We start from the raw sequence: 18,925 nt of genomic DNA on the forward strand, positions 1-18,925 counted from the left end.
CCATTATGGCCTTTTCCTTCTGCTTGTATCTGCATTCCCAGCACTTAGCACAGTAACTGGCACATAGTAAGTATTTAACAAATGTTTCTTGACTTGACTCCACATTCCAGATTTCTTGTGCTTTACTTTTCTTCACTTCCTCTGTTCTAATAAAATTGACCCAGTTGCTGTTCTCTATTCACCATATTCGACTTCTTATCTCCACATCTTTATAAAGATGAGTCCTCCATTCCTGGAATGAACTTCTTACTTCTGCCTCAGAGAATCCCTAATTTCTTTCAAGGGTCACTCACAGGCATACTTTATGCAAAAAGAGCACTTTTGGACTTAAATGTAGAGTGTTTGAACATGAGTGAGGTGAAATGTGAACTGGATAGGCAACAAAAAAAGCCAAGTTATGGAAGGACTAGTTAGAATTAATAAAGAGAAGTATGGGTTTTATCCTAAAGTCTTTTGAGCCGGGTAGTGATTTGGTTAGATTCATTCTTCAAGAAGATTATTTTAGCAGCTCTGTGGAGGATAGATTGGAAAGGAGAGACTGGAAACAGGGAGACCAGTTAGGAGCCTATTAGAATAGTCTAGTTGAAAGATGATATGAACCTAAACTAGGATGGTGGCTAAGTGAATGAAGAGAAGAGGCTTGAGAAGTAACATAAGGTTAGAAATGACAGGACTGGGGGACACTTCAGGTCAAGATGGAGGCTTAGAGAAAGCTAAAGTTCAGATCTCCTGAAACCCTTCCTTACAGATCTCAAACTGAATGCTCCTAGGGCACCGAAATTCAAAACGATCAACAGCATAGACCCCGGGAGTCCTCCTCCTGGACCTGGACCTGGATCAAAAGGTATGCCCCCCCCAAAAGCCAGAACCCGAGACCACTCGGACCTAAGGGGTAGGCAGAAGGAAGGTCCTAGGGCCCATCCCCCCCAACCCAGAACACTGAGTCCGAGTCTGAGGCAGCAGAGGCAACCTCAGAGCCCCATGGCCTGCTATTCTGAAGGCCACATCCTGAAAACAACCTAACCCAGTCGAGGGGGCACCCAGATATCAGGGAAACAGAGAGGGATGGGGGAGCTCATAACCCCCTGGGAGGAGCCCTTGGAGCTCCGGGAAGCCGCGGCCCCTCCCCCTCAGAGAGCAGGGTCTTCTGAAACAACAGCAACCCTCAGGGCTGGCAAAAGGGCCTCGGGAGCCGGCTATTCTGAAGGCCACATCCTGAAAACAACCTGACCCAGTCGAGGGAGCACCCAGACAGCAGGGAAACAGAGAGAGACGGGGGACCTTGTAACCCCTTGGCTGGATCCTTCCATTGGAGTCTCATGAAAAAAGTCCCTGCCTCAAGGCATACTAAATTCAACCCAAGGAAAGCTAATCTCATTAGGAGTCCTCAGAGCTCCAAGAAGCCACAGCCCCTCCCTCCGCAGAGTGCAGGAGCTGGCCAGCTAAGGCACATGAACAAGAGCCAAGCTAGGCTTAGAGCGTGGAAGTAAGGCAACAGAGAAGCATCAGGAGGGTGCCAAGGAGAGGAGGGCAGTAACAGGGACACACCAGCAACTCCTGGCTTCCTGGGAAGACAGAAAAACAACTGCACAGAACAGACAATCTGCCTAGGGCTAAAACCTCTGAACACCAGACAGAGATAAGAAAAGCTAGTCCCCCTCACTCAGATAGAGATGGCAAACTCCACAGAAGCACAAAAGCCCCGAAATTAAAAAAAAAAAAACAAACAAGAAGAAGGGGGTGACTTTGGACACATTTTATGGAGCAAAAATACAAAACACAGAGGAGATAGAAGAGGAAACACAAGCAAATGCTCCGAAACCTTCCAAAGGAAATGGAAACTCTCCACAAACCCATGAAGAATTTGAATCTGAAATGATCAAAAAGATGGAAGCCTTCTGGGAGGAAAAGTGGGAAATAATGCAAAAGAAATTCACGCATCTACAAAACCAGTTTGACCAAACTGTAAAAAAAAAAACCAGGCTTTAAAGCGAGAACTAATAAAGCAAAGCCAAAAGACCAAGAAATTAGAAGAGAACACAAAATATCTCACTGACAAAGTGACAGATTTGGAAAATAGAGGGAGAAGAGATAATTTAAGAATAATTGGACTTCCAGAAAAGCCAGAAATAAACAACAAACTAGGCATTGTAATACAAGAGATAATAAAAGAAAATTGCCCAGAGATTCTAGAACAAGGGGGAAATACAGCCACTGACAGCTCACAGAACACCCTCTACATTAAACCCCCAAAAGACAACTCCCAGGAATGTAATTGCCAAATTCCAAAACTCTCAAACAAAAGAAAAAATCCCACAAGAAACCAGAAAAAGACAATTTAGATATAAAGGAATGCCAATCAGGGTCACATAAGACCTTGCAAGTTCTACTCTAAATGATTGTAAGGCATGGAACATGATCTACAGAAAGGCAAGAGAGCTGGGTCTTCAACCAAGAATCAGCTATCCAGCAAAACTGACTATATACTTCCAAGGGAAAGTATGGGCATTCAACAAAATAGAAGATTTCCAACTTTTTGCAATGAAAAGACCAGAGCTCTGTTGAAAGTTTGATATCAAAAATCAAAGAGCATGGAATACCTGAAAAGGTAAATATGAAGGAAAGGGAAAAGGAGAAAAATGTTATCTTCTTCTTTTACTCAAACTCTCCTCTATAAGGACTACATTTATATCAATCTATGTATACTAACATGTGGGGAAAATGTAATGTGTAAATAGGGGGAAAAGAAAGACCAAATAGAATAATCATTTTCACACAAAGATTCACATGGGATTGGGAGGGGAAGAAAACCCCTATAAGAAGGAGAGGAAGAGAATTTTTACTTAAACCTTACTCTCAGGGAAATCAACTCTGAGAGGGAAAAACATCTAGATCCTTTGGGATCTTGAATTCTATCTTACCCAACAAGGGTAGGGAGAAGGGAAAACCAAGGGGGAAAGGGGGAGAGGGAAAACAAAAGGGGAGGGAAATAGAGGGGGGGAAGGAGAGGGAACAAAAAGGGAGGGACTAAAAAGGGAAACATATCAAGGGAGGGGACAAGGGGGACCAATTTAAAGTAAATCACTGGACTAAAAGGCAGAGCCTAAGAAGAAAAGGTTAGTACCAGCGAAGGATATCAAAATGCCAGGGAGTCCACAAATGACAGTCATAACTTTGAACGTGAATGGGATGAACTCACCCATAAAATGTAGACGAATAGCAGAATGGATTAGAATCCCAAACCCTACCATATGTTGTCTTCAAGAAACACATATGAGGTCGGTTGACACCCACAAGGTCGGAATTAAAGGATGGAGTAAGACCTTCTGGGCCTCAACTGACAGAAAGAAGGCAGGAGTGGTAATCATGATATCTGATAAAGCCAAAGCAAAAATAGACCTGATCAAAAGGGATAGGGAAGGTAATTATATTTTGTTAAAAGGGACTTTAGATAATGAGGAAATATCACTAATCAACATGTATGCAACAAATAATATAGCACCCAAATTTCTAATGGAGAAACTAGGAGAATTGAAGGAAGAAATAGACAGTAAAACCATATTAGTGGGAGACTTGAACCAACCATTATCAAATTTAGATAAATCAAACCAAAAAATAAATAAGAAAGAGGTGAAAGAAGTGAATGAAATCTTAGAAAAATTAGAATTAATAGACATATGGAGAAAAATAAATAGGGATAAAAAGGAATACACCTTCTTCTCAGCACCACATGGCACATTCACAAAAATTGACCATACATTAGGTCACAGAAACATAGCACACAAATGCAGAAAAGCAGAAATAATAAATGCAGCCTTCTCAGATCACAAGGCAATAAAAATAATGATAAGTAAAGGTACATGGAAAACCAAATCAAAAACTAATTGGAAATTAAACAATATGATACTCCAAAATCATTTAGTTAGAGAAGAAATCATAGAAACAATTAATAATTTTATCGAGGAAAATGACAATGGCGAGACATCCTTTCAAACCTTTTGGGATGCAGCCAAAGTGATAATCAGAGGTAAATTCATATCCCTGAGTACATATATCAACAAACTAGGGAAAGCAGAGATCAATCAATTGGAAATGCAAATTAAAAAACTCGAAAGTGATCAAATTAAAACCCCCCAGCAGAAAACCAAACTAGAAATCCTAAAAATTAAGGGAGAAATTAATAAAATCAAAAGTGATAGAACTATTGATTTAATAAATAAGACAAGAAGCTGGTACTTTGAAAAAACAAACAAAATAGACAAAGTACTGGTCAATCTAATTAAAAAGAGGAAGGAAGGGGGGCAGCTGGGTAGCTCAGTGGATTGAGAACCAGGCCTAGAGACGGGAGGTCCTAGGTTCAAATCCTGCCTCAGCCACTTCCTAGCTGTGTGACCCTGGGCAAGTCACTTGACTCCCATTGCCTAGCCCTTACCACTCTTCTGCCTTGGAGCCAATACACAGTATTGACTCCAAGACGGAAGGTAAGGGTTTAAAAAAAAAAAAGAGGAAGGAAGAAAAGCAAATTACCAGCATCAAAGATGAAAAGGGGGACAGCACCTCCAATGAAGAGGAAATTAAGGCCATCATTAGAAATTACTTTGCCCAAGTAGGGACATTAATTCATTGCTGGTGGAGTTGTGAACTGATCCAACCATTCTGGAGGGCAATTTGGAACTATGCCCAAAGGGCGACAAAAGAATATCTACCCTTTGATCCAGCCATAGCACTGCTGGGTCTGTACCCCAAAGAGATAATGGACAAAAAGCCTTGTACAAAAATATTCATAGCTGCGCTCTTTGTGGTGGCCAAAAACTGGAAAACGAGGGGATGCCCATCAATTGGGGAATGGCTGAACAAACTGTGGTATATGTTGGTGATGGAATGCTATTGTGCTAAAAGGAATAATAAAGTGGAGGAGTTCCATGGAGACTGGAACAACCTCCAGGAAGTGATGCAGAGCAAGAGGAGCAGAACCAGGAGAACATTGTACACAGAGACTAATATACTGTGGTATAATCGAACGTAATGGACGTCTCCATTAATGGCGGTGTAATGTCCCTGAACAATTTGCAGGGATCCAGGAGAAAAAAACACTATTCATAAGCAGAGGATAAACTATGGGAGTGGAAACACCGAGGAAAAGCAACTGCCTGAACACAGCGGTTGAGGAGACATGACAGAGGAGAGACTCTAAATGAACACTCTAATGCAAATATTATTAACAAAGCAATGGGTTCAAATCAAGAAAACATCTAATGCCCAGTGGATTTACGTGTTGGCTATGGGGGGTGGGGGGGAGGAAAAGAAAATGATCTATGTCTTTAATGAATAATGCTTGGAAATGATCAAATAAAATATATTTTTAAAAAAAGAAAAAAAAAGAAATTACTTTGCCCAATTATATGGCAATAAATACACCAATTTAGGTGATATGGATGAATATATACAAAAATACAAACTGCCTAGACTAACAGAAGAGGAAATAGAATTCTTAAATAATCCCATATCAGAAAATGAAATCCAACAAGCCATCAAAGAACTTCCTAAGAAAAAATCCCCAGGGCCTGATGGATTCACCAGTGAATTCTATCAAACATTCAGAGAACAGTTAATCCCAATACTATACAAACTATTTGACATAATAAGCAAAGAGGGAGTTCTACCAAACTCCTTTTATGACACAAACATGGTACTGATTCCAAAGCCAAGAAGGTCAAAAATAGAGAAAGAAAACTATAGACTAATCTCCCTAATGAATATAGATGCAAAAATCTTAAATAGGATACTAGCAAAAAGACTCCAGCAAGTGATCAGAAGGGTCATCCACCATGATCAAGTAGGATTTATACCAGGGATGCAGGGCTGGTTCAATATTAGGAAAACCATCCACATAATTGACCACATCAACAAACAAACCAAGAAGAACCACATGATTATCTCAATAGACGCAGAAAAAGCTTTTGATAAAATACAACACCCATTCCTATTAAAAACACTAGAAAGCATAGGAATAGAAGGGTCGTTCCTAAAAATAATAAACAGTATATATCTAAAACCATCAGCTAATATCATCTGCAATTGGGATAAACTAGATGCATTCCCAATAATATCAGGAGTGAAACAAGGATGCCCATTATCACCTCTACTATTTGACATTGTACTAGAAACACTAGCAGTAGCAATTAGAGAAGAAAAAGAAATTGAAGGCATCAAAATAGGCAAGGAGGAGACCAAGTTATCACTCTTTGCAGATGACATGATGGCCTACTTAAAGAATCCTAGAGATTCAACCAAAAAGCTAATTGAAATAATCAACAACTTTAGCAAAGTTGCAGGATTCAAAATAAACCCACATAAGTCATCAGCTTTTCTATATATCTCCAACACAGCTCAGCAGCAAGAACTAGAAAGAGAAATCCCATTCGAAATCACCTTAGACAAAATAAAATACCTAGGAATCTATCTCCCGAGACAAACACAGGAACTATATGAACACAACTACAAAACACTCGCCACACAACTAAAACTAGACTTGAATAATTGGAAAAACATTAACTGCTCATGGATAGGACGAGCCAACATAATAAAAATGACCATCCTACCCAAACTTATTCATCTATTTAGTGCCATACCCATGGAACTCCCAAAAATTTTCTTTACTGATTTAGAAAAAACCAAAACAAAATTCATTTGGAATAACAAAAGATCAAGGATATCCAGGGAAATAATGAAAAAAAAACACACATATGATGGGGGCCTTGCAGTCCCAGACCTTAAACTATATTACAAAGCAGCAGTCATCAAAACAATTTGGTACTGGCTAAGAAACAGAAAGGAAGATCAGTGGAATAGACTGGGGGAAAGCGACCTCAGCAAGACAGTATATGATAAACCCAAAGATCCCAGCTTTTGGGACAAAAATCCACTATTCGATAAAAACTGCTGGGAAAATTGGAAGACAGTATGGGTGAGATTAGGAATAGATCAACACTTCACACCCTACACCAAGATAAATTCAAAATGGGTGAATGACTTAAACATAAAGAAGGAAACCATAAGTAAATTGGGTAAACACAGAATAGTATACATGTCAGACCTTTGGGAGGGGAAAGGCTTTAAAACCAAGCAAGACATAGAAAGAATCACAAAATGTAAAATAAATAATTTTGACTACATCAAATTAAAAGGCTTTTGTACAAACAAAACCAATGTAACTAAAATCAGAAAGGAAACAACCAATTGGGAAAAAATCTTCATAGAAACCTCTGACAAAGGTTTAATTACTCAAATTTATAAAGAGCTAAATCAACTGTACAAAAAATCAAGCCATTCTTCAATTGATAAATGGGCAAGGGACATGGATAGGCAGTTCTCAGATAAAGAAATCAAAACTATTAATAAGCACATGAAGAAGTGTTCTAAATCTCTTATAATCAGAGAGATGCAAATCAAAACAGCTCTGAGGTATCACCTCACACCAAGCAGACTGGCTAGCATGATAGCAAAGGAAAGTAATGAATGCTGGAGGGAATGTGGCAAAGTAGGGACATTAATTCATTGCTGGTGGAGTTGTGAACTGATCCAACCATTCTGGAGGGCAATTTGGAACTATGCCCAAAGGGCGACAAAAGAATGTCTACCCTTTGACCCAGCCATAGCACTGCTGGGTCTGTACCCCAAAGAGATAATAAGGAAAAAGACTTGTACAAGAATATTCATAGCTGCGCTCTTTGTGGTGGCCAAAAACTGGAAAATGAGGGTATGCCCATCAATTGGGGAATGGTTGAGCAAATTGTGGTATATGTTGGTGATGGAATTATATTGTGCTCAAAGGAATAATAAACTAGAGGAATTCTGTGGAGACTGGAACGACCTCCAGGAAGTGATGCAGAGCAAGAGGAGCAGAACCAGGAGAACATTGTACACAGAGACTAATACACTGTGGTATAATCGAACGTAATGGACTTCTCCATTAGTAGTGGTGCAATGTCCCTGAACAATCTGAAGGGATCTAGGAGAAAAACACTATTCATAAGCAGAGAATAAATTATAGGAGTGGAAACACCGAGGAAAAGCAACTGCCTGACTACAGCGGTTGAGGGGACATGACAGAGGAGAGACTCTAAATGAACACTCTAATGCAAATATTGATAACATGGAAATGGGTTCGAATCAAGAACACATGTGACACCCAGTGGAATCATGTGTCGGCTATGGGGGGGGGGGGGGAAGAAAATTATCTTTGTCTTTAATGAATAATGCTTGGAAATGATCAAATAAAATATTATTTAAAAAAAAAAGAAATGACAGGACTGAACAATGTATTGGATATGGTGTGGGGTTGGCTAGGGAAATGAGAAAGAGAATGCATCTAGGATGACCTAGGTTGTACTTAGATTCCTTTTTTCTTGGCCCTTTCTTACTAGTTGTCTGTCATTGTTCCCCCCCCCCCCCCCCCCCCCGAGTAAAAATTTGTCATCAAGAGACCAGGGAAGTGAGGTTGCAGCATAAAAACATAAAGGTAGTTAAACATTCAAAGAACAAACAAACAAACAAAAAAAGAGAAAAGTAGTGAAATGTTTGAACTCTGTGCTAAAATAATACCTTCTTTTATCTCATTATCAAAGTTTTTAACCTGACCTGAGTTTGTAACTCAAACTGTCTCCTGAGAAGTTTCTTGTCTCTATTAAGTAAATACCCTAAGACAATGGAGCACTCAGGGTTCAGTGGAAAGTGTGCTAGGTCAAGAAGCATAGGACCTGGATTCAAGTCCTGATAGGGAAAGCCATTTAACATCTTTGTCTCTCAGTTTCCTTATTTGTAAAATGAGGATATTTGTCTAGATTTCCTCTGAAGTCTTTTCCAGCTCTAAAGAGGCCTCTGAAGGTTAATGAAGGATTTACTTACAATAAATATGTGGGAACCAACCTTCCTCCAAAAGTCCTCAAAAATCATCCTTGTGGGTAAAGCCCAAGTCAGTTATAAAGTAGAGGTAAAAACAAGTTAATAATTTAAAGGCGCTGAATTAAAAGCTTTTCTAATGGGGCAGTACATGAATATAGACATATCCATAAAACTACATTACCAATACAGGAAGAATAATTTTTTAAAATATGATTAGATAATGGAAGCTCCATAGTATCATTTCTCAATGGCATTGTCATAAGAAAGGATGGCTGAGCATCACTCTGAAAGATATTGTTCACCCTCACTTTGGAATGGAGTTGGGCTTTTAAGCAAAATGCTTATGAAAGCACACAATAAAACCAAAATAATGATAATGTCATATTTGAATCCTGAACTTCCCCAGTAGATAAATGTAGCAGGAGCAATAGCTACCATGTAGAATAGATTAGTTTTGTTGATGGTGATGGTGGTGATATTTTTTGTTTATTTGTTTGTGGTATTAATATGTATTAAAACTGGCCTCAAGACTTCTTGGCTTAAAAGAGAAAGGTTTGATCATTGGCATAATTTCTTGATGGCCTAAGTGCAGCATCCAACCCACAAGGACCCTCAGACCTGATCTGTGCACCATAATGACCAAAATGGAGTCAGAGAAACTGTATCCACCTCTACTGTATCTTTGTTAAATGTCTTTTCCATTCTCTGGCTAATTAAACTTCCATTTATTAATGCTTAGGTGGTGAAGTACCAGACTAGCTAGAATCAGTTAGCTTACAAAAATATTTATGGGAACTGTGGGAAGCATTAAAGAAGTTATGCAGTAAATGTGGCGGTTGGTGTTTTTTCTATATTTGTTTCTCTGCCTGGTTTTCACTCAGTGGAACAAGAAAATCCTCCCACCTTAAGCCCATTCCTTCTGATTTCATTTTGTTATTTTTCAGTCATGTCTGACTCTTTGTGACCCCATTTGGTTTTTTTTTTTTTTTTTTGGCAAAGATACTGCAGTAGTTTGCTATTTTCTTCTAAAGCTCATTTTATGGCTGAAAAAAAGGAGACAAGGTTAGGTGACTTGTCCAGGTTCACACACTAGTAAGTGTCTGAGGCCAGATTTGAACTCAGAGATCAGTCTTTCTGACTCCAGACCCGGCACTCTATTTACTGTACACCTAGCTGCTTGTTTTTTTTTTTGTTGTTGTTTTTTTGTATGACTAAGTCACTACCTCAAGCCATGACTGACACCTCTTCCCTAAGCCTCTTTGTCCCTCAGATTGGAAGGCTGTAGGGTAGAGTAACAAACTCCTCTCAATGTCCTTTTTTATAAAGGACAAAAATGGAACTTTTTAGCCTGTTCCCTTCATGGACTTCCTCCTTTCATGGACTGTCTCCTCTCATTAGATTGCAGGGACTGTCCTACTTTTTATTAATTGTATCCCAGGCATTTAGCATAGTGTCTGGCTCATAGTAAACTCTTAATAAGTGTTTATTAGATTGGATTGGATTGGATTGGAGAAACCACTATTATCCCTTTCTTGAAAGGGACAGCACATGTCTATTATTAGTGTATTCCACTATAGGAAAAATTGTGTATGATATTTAAGGGTCAAATATGAGTGAAGTTGATTGACTTAACTGAACCTGAGTTTTAGTATGGGAAGTAGACAGTTGTTTTTTTTTAACTCTTATCTTCAGCCTTAGAATTGATGCTAAATTTTGATTCCAAGGCAGAAGAACGGTAGGCAATAAGGGTTAAGTTGCCCAAGGTCACACTGGGAAGGAAGTGTCTGAGGTTTGAGTTGAACTCAGGACCTCACATCTCTAGACTTGACTTTAATCCACTGAGCCACCTCGTTGATTTTTTTCTAAGTTTTACTTGTAGCTTTTATTTTTATGGAATTGTCATTTTCTTATTGACATGATTGTCTATGTAACACTGTATACCAACATCTTTATCAAGAAGCAAGTATTATAACACATTGTAATCAAACAGGGTTCATGTTAGGAATGCAGGGATGATTTAATATAAGAAAAATTATCAACATAAATGATAATATCAATAATAAAAGAAATAAAAATCATATGATTATATCAATAAGTGCTGAAAAAATCTTTAAGTACAACACTCATTCCTATTTAAAACACTGGAAAGTATAGTTATGAATGAAATTTTTCTTAAAATGGTACAAAATAGCAAGTAGTATTTGTAATGAGAAGAAGCTAGAAGTCTTCCCAATAAGATTGGAATGAAACAAGGATGTCCATTATCCTCAATATTTAACATAGTATTAGAAATGCTAATAATAGCAATAAGAAAAGAAAAAGAAATTGAAGGAATCAGGAAGGGCAAAGAGAAAATAAAACTATCTCTGTTGGCAGTTGGCATAATGGAATATGTGGAAAATCCTAGAGATTCAACAGAAGTAAGTTGAAATAATTTTAGCAAAGAAGCAGGATACAAGATAAATCCATATAAATCTCTAGCATTTTTACATATCACTAATAAAATCCTGCAAGGAGATAGAAAGAGATACCCCATTTAAAATATGACATTTAGAATAAAATACCTGAGAGAATACCTGCCAAAACAAACCCAGGAATTACATGAACATAGTTATGAAACATTTTTACACAAATAAATTAAGATCTAAATAATTGGAGAAATAGTAATTATTCATAGATGAACAGAGCCAATATAATTGAAATATCACTATCTAAACTAATCTACTTATTCAATGTCATCCCAAATGAATTACCAAAAATTATTTTATTGAGCTAGAAAAATCAATAACAAAATTCATTTGAAAGAACAAAATATCAAGAATATCAAAAGAACTAATTAAAAATGTAAAGGAAGGAAGTCTAGCAGTAATTATCAAAACTATCCTGAACTAGCTAAGAACTAGAAAGGTAGATCAGTGGAACAGAGCAGACATATCATATATAGTAAAAGACTATGATAACCTTGTATTTGACAAAAGCATAGATCCAGGTTTTGGAAAATCACCATTTGCTAAAAATTGCCAAGATAAATGGAAACTAGTTTGGCGGAAACTTGGTATAGACCAATATCTTACACAATTCACTAAAATAATATCAAAATGGATACATGATCTAGACATAAAAGGAGATATAAAGGAACATACTACTTAACAGATTTATGGGTAAGAGGAATTTATGAATCAACAAGAGATAGAGAGCATTGTAGTAAGAGGATTTTGCAAAGCTGGATGCATGAGAGGTTGTAGGGCCAACAGTCCACTCAGAGTTTGACTGGATTCCATTGAAGGGAGAAGCTGCATCTCTCTTGCTCTCAAGATAGACCAGAGGAATACCTATCTAAGTTTCTGGGGGTGGGCCCCAAAACTCAGTAGTTATTTTCCTTTGGCTCTCTGGATATTCCTGCCTGCTTCTAGCTGCTAAAAACTACATAGAAAGTGGATTTCTACTGAAGTTTGCTGACATTCCTCTGGACTAGTGGCTGGACCAAAGGAGGACACTTGTGAGAATTTCTTTGGACCCAATTGTCTTTGCCCCTATAAACCCCTTTCTAACCTTAATTATTCATTTTATTAGTTATTTTAGGATAATTAGAAAGATATGGGTTTAATATCTTTGGGGGGGGTTGATAAGTAATTCACTCCCTGATTTTCCTTCCAAATCCCTTTTCCCTTTAGCTAATAAACCTGTTTATATATATATATATATATATATATATATATATATATATATATATATATATATTTGTTTGTTTATTTCTTGTTAGTGATCCCTTCTGTTTAACCTTCCTTAAAACCCTCCCTATTACATTTGGCTGAGCCAGGTAGACAAACCTAGAGAAATGAGATTTTAGTTAGAGAAAACCTGTTAGAGAGCAGATTGGCAGATGAAGGCTATTTGGAAGGTTCCATTGTCACTCCCAGCATTTGGTTACTTCCAGGGGGTTGCCACAGAATTCTCTGACTCTTGCTGAACACTGGAAGAGGGATTTAAATGTTTAAAGGCCTAAAGGCACATGAGCTAGGTGGCTATTTTGTTTTTTTTGTTGTTGTTGTTGTTAAGTTTTTTTGGTTCTGTTCTTTAGTGTTTATAAATATAAATCAAAGTGGATTCTAATACAACATATCCGGTATGATATAGTAGTTTTATGTTTAATGTAAACTTGTCAGGGGACATGAAAAATGATGTATTGTACCTTTTATGGGATTGTGTTTTTATGATACATCCCTTATGTAATCTTTTATTTGTTTCCTCAATGTTGTTATGTAATGTATGAGTGGATGAAACCATTGTTGTGTTTAACTATGCAATCTGTATTATCATATGTACTTTTGAATTGTGTATCTTTATTTACAGGTGTAAATTTGTGTTTGGTATTGGTTATAGGTTGAAAGCCATTGTGGTGTGGATTACTGAAGACTCTGAGATGAAGCAAATGATTATAATTATGATAGAGGCAATGGAGTCATGCATGAAAGACAATGATTTTAACAAATGATTTTGGAAGTGATTTAAAGGATAATGAGGTTAGTAAAGAAAAAAATGATATGAAAATTAATAATTTGATTAGATTACAATGGGAAGAGGCAGAATGCAATAAAAATCAGGCATCGCTATTTCCTTTAAGGGATATCCTTGTTGTAATTGATGATGAGATATACAAAGTAAAAACACAAATTGTTTACACCAGAGAATTTGGAATCAATTAAACGTAGGACCCCATCACTTACAGAAGAACCTAAAAAGGTTGTAAGGGAATTTCAGACGATAGACATCTTTGACCATGATTATGGTGATTTTTATTTATTGATGAAAGAATTGTTGACAAAATGAGAAAGAAATAAGTTTATCGATGAGACAAGAAATGATCCATTATTGATCCCATGGCCAGAAACTTTTCAAAGATTAGATATGAATAATAAAGCTGATTAGGAATTGATGATAGAGGCCAGAAAGTCAATTATGGATGTCATGAAGAGACACCCAAAAAGCCTAATGCTTGGTCTAAATTTGAGAATATCAAACAAAAAATAAATGAAACACCTACAAATTAGCTGGAGAGAATTACAGATGCAGCAGAAATCTTTTTAGGCCTCGCTGTTTTAGAAGGTACAATTGCTCATATTAAGAGAATATTTGTGAGAAATTCAATCCCTAAAATTAAATCATTCTTTAGGAATAATTTCCCTGATTGGGAAGAAATGGGTCTAGAGGAATTGAGAAGGAAGGCAACATATTTGTGTATTGATGATGAGGATAAATATAATGAAAGGGACACTGTAATAGAAAATAAAGTTAGGGACAGCAAAATAAAGGAAGTGAAGGCTGTGGCAGGTCTAAGATCTGTGCAACCTAGCAACCAATACAAGCTTAGGGAAAGGAGATCTGGACCACAGAGGTGTTTCTTGTGTAATCATGTTGGACATTTTGTCAGGGACTATAGGTACAGAGGACAATTTTCCAGGTAATTAAATAGAAATGGAGGGTAAAATAGATATAATAATAATAATAATAATAATTGGAACAATTACCAAAGGAGAAATAATATTAACACATGCCAAAATGCTTGCTGTCAGGGGGCTTAAACACTAGATTTAAACACTATGCAGGAGGGGGTTAAATCTGGAGAAAGACCCAAATACAGTCAAGTAATTAAGAGTAATCAGAACATGTTATGAAGGTGTATCCAGAGTTCTTCTGTATTTTAACAATCAAGAGAAAATGGTGATGGAGAAAGGGTTAATGGAATTATAAATTATTATATGGAGTTATAACCAAAGGATCATGTAATTAATGTTAATAATAGTGAGGAAAAAGAAAATTGTAATGTAAAATTAGTGGAAAATTCTTGTGATTGTGTAATAATGGAAAATAGTGAAGAATGTAAATTGAATAATGACCATGTGGTTGTAAATGAGAGCAATGATACCAAGGTAGAGAGTATAAGGACCAATGAGAGTAGAGAAAAAGCTGATGATAGTGTTAAAGATGTTAAATACTAGGAATATCATGCAATTCAAGCATATGTAAATTTGGATGGACAGGAAATGGCTGAGTTTTGTGTTGATGTTACTGTGCTTGTACCACTGTTGGAAACATTTCAACCACCAAATACTACAGAACCATATGTGTCTGTAACTATTGGAGACCAAATTTATGATATTCTGGTTGATACTGGAGCCAGTAAATCAGTTTTTCAAAATCTTCCTAAGAATTGTAGAGCTGTTGGTACAATGGAAGTAATAGAAGCTACTGGTAAACCACAGAGAGTAGCAAAATTACAACCAAAAAACGATTACTTTAGTTCCATTATCTATGGAACATGCATTTCTTTGTATGCCAGATTGTCCAATTAATCTTTTAGGTAGAGATTTATTATATAAATTAAGAGCAACAATCCAATGTATTGATACTGATGATATCTCATTACATCTCTGAAAGCTTTTCCATTGCTGTTCTTATATTCATTCAGTACAAAGGATGACTTAGATTCAATCTACCCTATACCTGAGGATATCCCTGAGGCTCTTTGGTCAAAGTCTTCCACAGATGTAGGTCTATTGAAATCAGCTACTCCAGTAAGGGTGAGGTCTAAGGGAGGACCATTTCCTTGTGTACCTCAATATCTCTTGACTAACAAAACAAATTAGGGTATAAGACTGATCATTAAATCCCTAATTCAACAAGGGGTCATAATATCTTTCTTCTAAGAATTTAATACCCCTATTCTTCCAATCAAAAAGCCAAAGTTAGATCAAAATGGCAAAGTGGTATATTGTTTTATAAGGAATTTTAGAGCAGCCAATGATTATGTAATCAAAAAACATTCTGTTGTACCAAGTCCAGCTGCTATAATTTCTTCCATAGCAAGTCAGGCAAGATATTCACCATGATAGATTTATGCTCAGCTTTTTTTCTCAATTCCAATTAATGAGGATTCTCAAAAGATCTTTGTTTTATCTGGGAAAAAACCCAGTGAACCTAAACTTGTCTGCTCCAGGGATTCGTCAATTCACTGAGCAATTTTCAGAAATTCTAAATAGAGATCTAAAAACAATAACATTCAAAGAAAGTAAATTGGTGAATTTTGTAGATGATATTCTTCTTGTATCCCCAAATACTAAAGTGTGTCTAAGATAGCAAGATTCTTTTGCTAGAATTATATAATCATGGGCATAAAATCTCCAAGGCAAAATTACAGTGGTTTTACCTTGAGTGCAATATCTTGATTTTTGTATTATCAGAGGGTTCCAGAAGTATCACATAGAAAAGAATAGCAGATATCCAGAAACTGAGTGCTCCTAAGACCAAAAAGTAACTCAGAGCTGTTCTTGGAACAACTTGTTTCTGTAGACAATGGATACCTGGATATAGTGAATTAACACAATGTCTAACAGATTTAACCAGGAATATTGGTTATAACCAGAACCTCTGAAACTAAAGCCTGAACACCTGCAAGCCTTAAATAAGCTTAAAGAAGCCATTTTATCTGCTTCAGCTTCCATTCCAACTATTTCTTAATGAGACCAAAGGTATTGCTTCTGGTGTACTGACGCAGATTTTAGGACAAAGTTATCATTCAATTGGATATTACAGTTGTCAACTTGATCCAATAGCTGCTGGTACAGTTCCTTGTCTAAGGGGTGTAGCAGCTGCTGCAGTGTTAGCCCAGAAGTCAGCAGATTTAGTTTTGGAGTGCCCATTGACTGTATATTGTTCACATCAAATAGAAGCACTAATGAGGAAATTTTGTACTCAAGCTTATTCAGATCAAAGAATGTCTAGGTATGAAATTATTCTCCTGGGTAGTGAGAACATCCAATTGAGTAGGTGTAGTGTATTAAATCCAGCTACACATCTTCCTGATTTGCCAAAGAATGGTGAACCATTACATGAGTGTGTAGAAGTAGTAGATCTAGTAGATATGCCTAGGATAGATTTGAAAAACACTCCTATTGAAAATCCAGACTTGATATTATTCACAGATGGTTCTTCATATTTGTGTAATGAAATTAGATGTACAGGTGCTGCAGTGGTCACAGAATTTGAGACACTGTGATATGGCTCATTACCTAGTAATCTTAGTGCTCAAGGGGTAGAGTTGGTGGCTTTGAAGCAAGTATTTCTTCTAACTGAGGGTAAAGGTGCAAATATTTTTTACACTCTCATTATGCATTTTCTGTATGTCATGCTATAGGGAAGATATGGAAACAACGAGATTTTATTACTTCACTGGGAAAGCCAGTTTCTCATGCAGAAATAATAACTGAATTGTTGGATGCTATCCAAAAACTAAACAGCTAGTGGTGATCCATTGTAGAAGTCATAGTTGTGGCAGAGATTAAGTCTCTAAAGGAAATCATAGAACCAATATCTCTGCTAAATTTGCAGCCAGGAATGCTCTAGTGCATGTAATAAATTTGTCAACTATTGAATCTGATGATTTGGAAAGAGCTTATGTAGACTCAGAAATTCAAAAGTGGAAGGCGAAATTTGGAGCAAGGAAAGAAAACGGAATATGGGTTGCAGACACTGGAGAACTGTTGTTACCAAAAGATTTATATACCTATTTGTGTCAAGCCATTCACACAAAAGGTCATTTTGGTTCTCAAGCTGTAGTAGACTCTGTTAAAAGGCAATGGGTAGCACCAGGAATAAATACTGTTGCAAATAAGATCTGTACAAGTTGTTCTGTTTGTCAAAAATTCAATCAAGGTGCATTCAGAAACAAAGGTTTGGGTGATAGGCCTTTAGCATATTGTCCATTCGAAAGTTTGCAAATTGATTACATCAGCATGCCAAAAGCTGGGAAATATAAGTATTGCCTTGTTATAGTGAACAGATTAACAAATGGCCTGAAGCTTTTCCATCCAACACAAATATAGCTAGCTTTGTGGTCAAAGTGTTGCTTAAGGAAATTGTTCCTAGATTTGGTGTACCACTTACCGTAGATTCCGATAAAGGATCTCATTTCACTCAAGATATCCTTAAAATTGTCTATGAGAATCTAGGAACAGCACCTAAATATCATGTTCCTTATCACTCACAAAGTTCAAGTGAAGCATGTGAACAGGGAACTCAAGGCTATGGTGGGAAAACTGTGTGCTGAAACTCATCTCAAATGGCCAGAGATTCTTCCCATAACTTTGTTTTATCTAAGTACAAGACCAAGAGCAGATTTAAATATATCAACTTATGAAATGCTCTTTGGACATGCTCTATTACAGGCAAAAACTTGTAAGATAGTGTATGCATCTCTCTTAGGAAGAGATTGTCAACTTGCTTCATATTTAAGTGCATTACAACAGTAACTTAGAGAATTGCATGATATGGGAGTATTGATCCAATCTGGTCCATTGGATTATTCTCTTTATAATTTTCAACCAGGTGATATGGGATATGTGAAAAAAATTTGCAAAAACATCAGCAACTCAAGAGAGTTGCATAGGTCCTTATACAATTGTATTAGTTTCACCTTCTTCAGTGAAAGTATTAGGAAGAGATTCGTGGTATCACTGTTCAAATATTAAATTAGCTCATGGAATTAATAATGAAAATGTATAAATTATTGAAGAAGAAACTGAAGAATAAGAGATCGTGGAAAGCTGAGATTCATCAGTGAAATAGAGTCTGCAGTCAGAAAGATCAGTAAGGAGAGGACCGTTCCAGTGGAAGAGGACATTGCAGATGAAGAGGATTCAGAAAATTGATGGACATTGTAAAAGCCTGAAAAACTTAGAAATATTAAGCAAATAAAGACTTTGAAGGGAATTTTCAATGAAGAGGATCAAGTGATTAATGTACTAATGAATTTAAGGAATTTGGGTAAAGTAATGTAATATAAAACAAAATAACATAACATATATTCACGCAAGCATCCATAAATACACTTTACTACCATGGCTTTGGAGAGGAAGAATTCTGCAAAAAAGTTGAGAAGAGAAAGAATAATCTGAAGTTTTGGCAAGTATATAGCATGCAACAGTAACACAAAACTAGCACAACAGTTACACTGACATAACAC

This window comes from Monodelphis domestica, chromosome 4, assembly GCF_027887165.1.
Source record: "Monodelphis domestica isolate mMonDom1 chromosome 4, mMonDom1.pri, whole genome shotgun sequence".
In the NCBI taxonomy this organism is placed as follows: Eukaryota; Metazoa; Chordata; class Mammalia; order Didelphimorphia; family Didelphidae; genus Monodelphis; species Monodelphis domestica.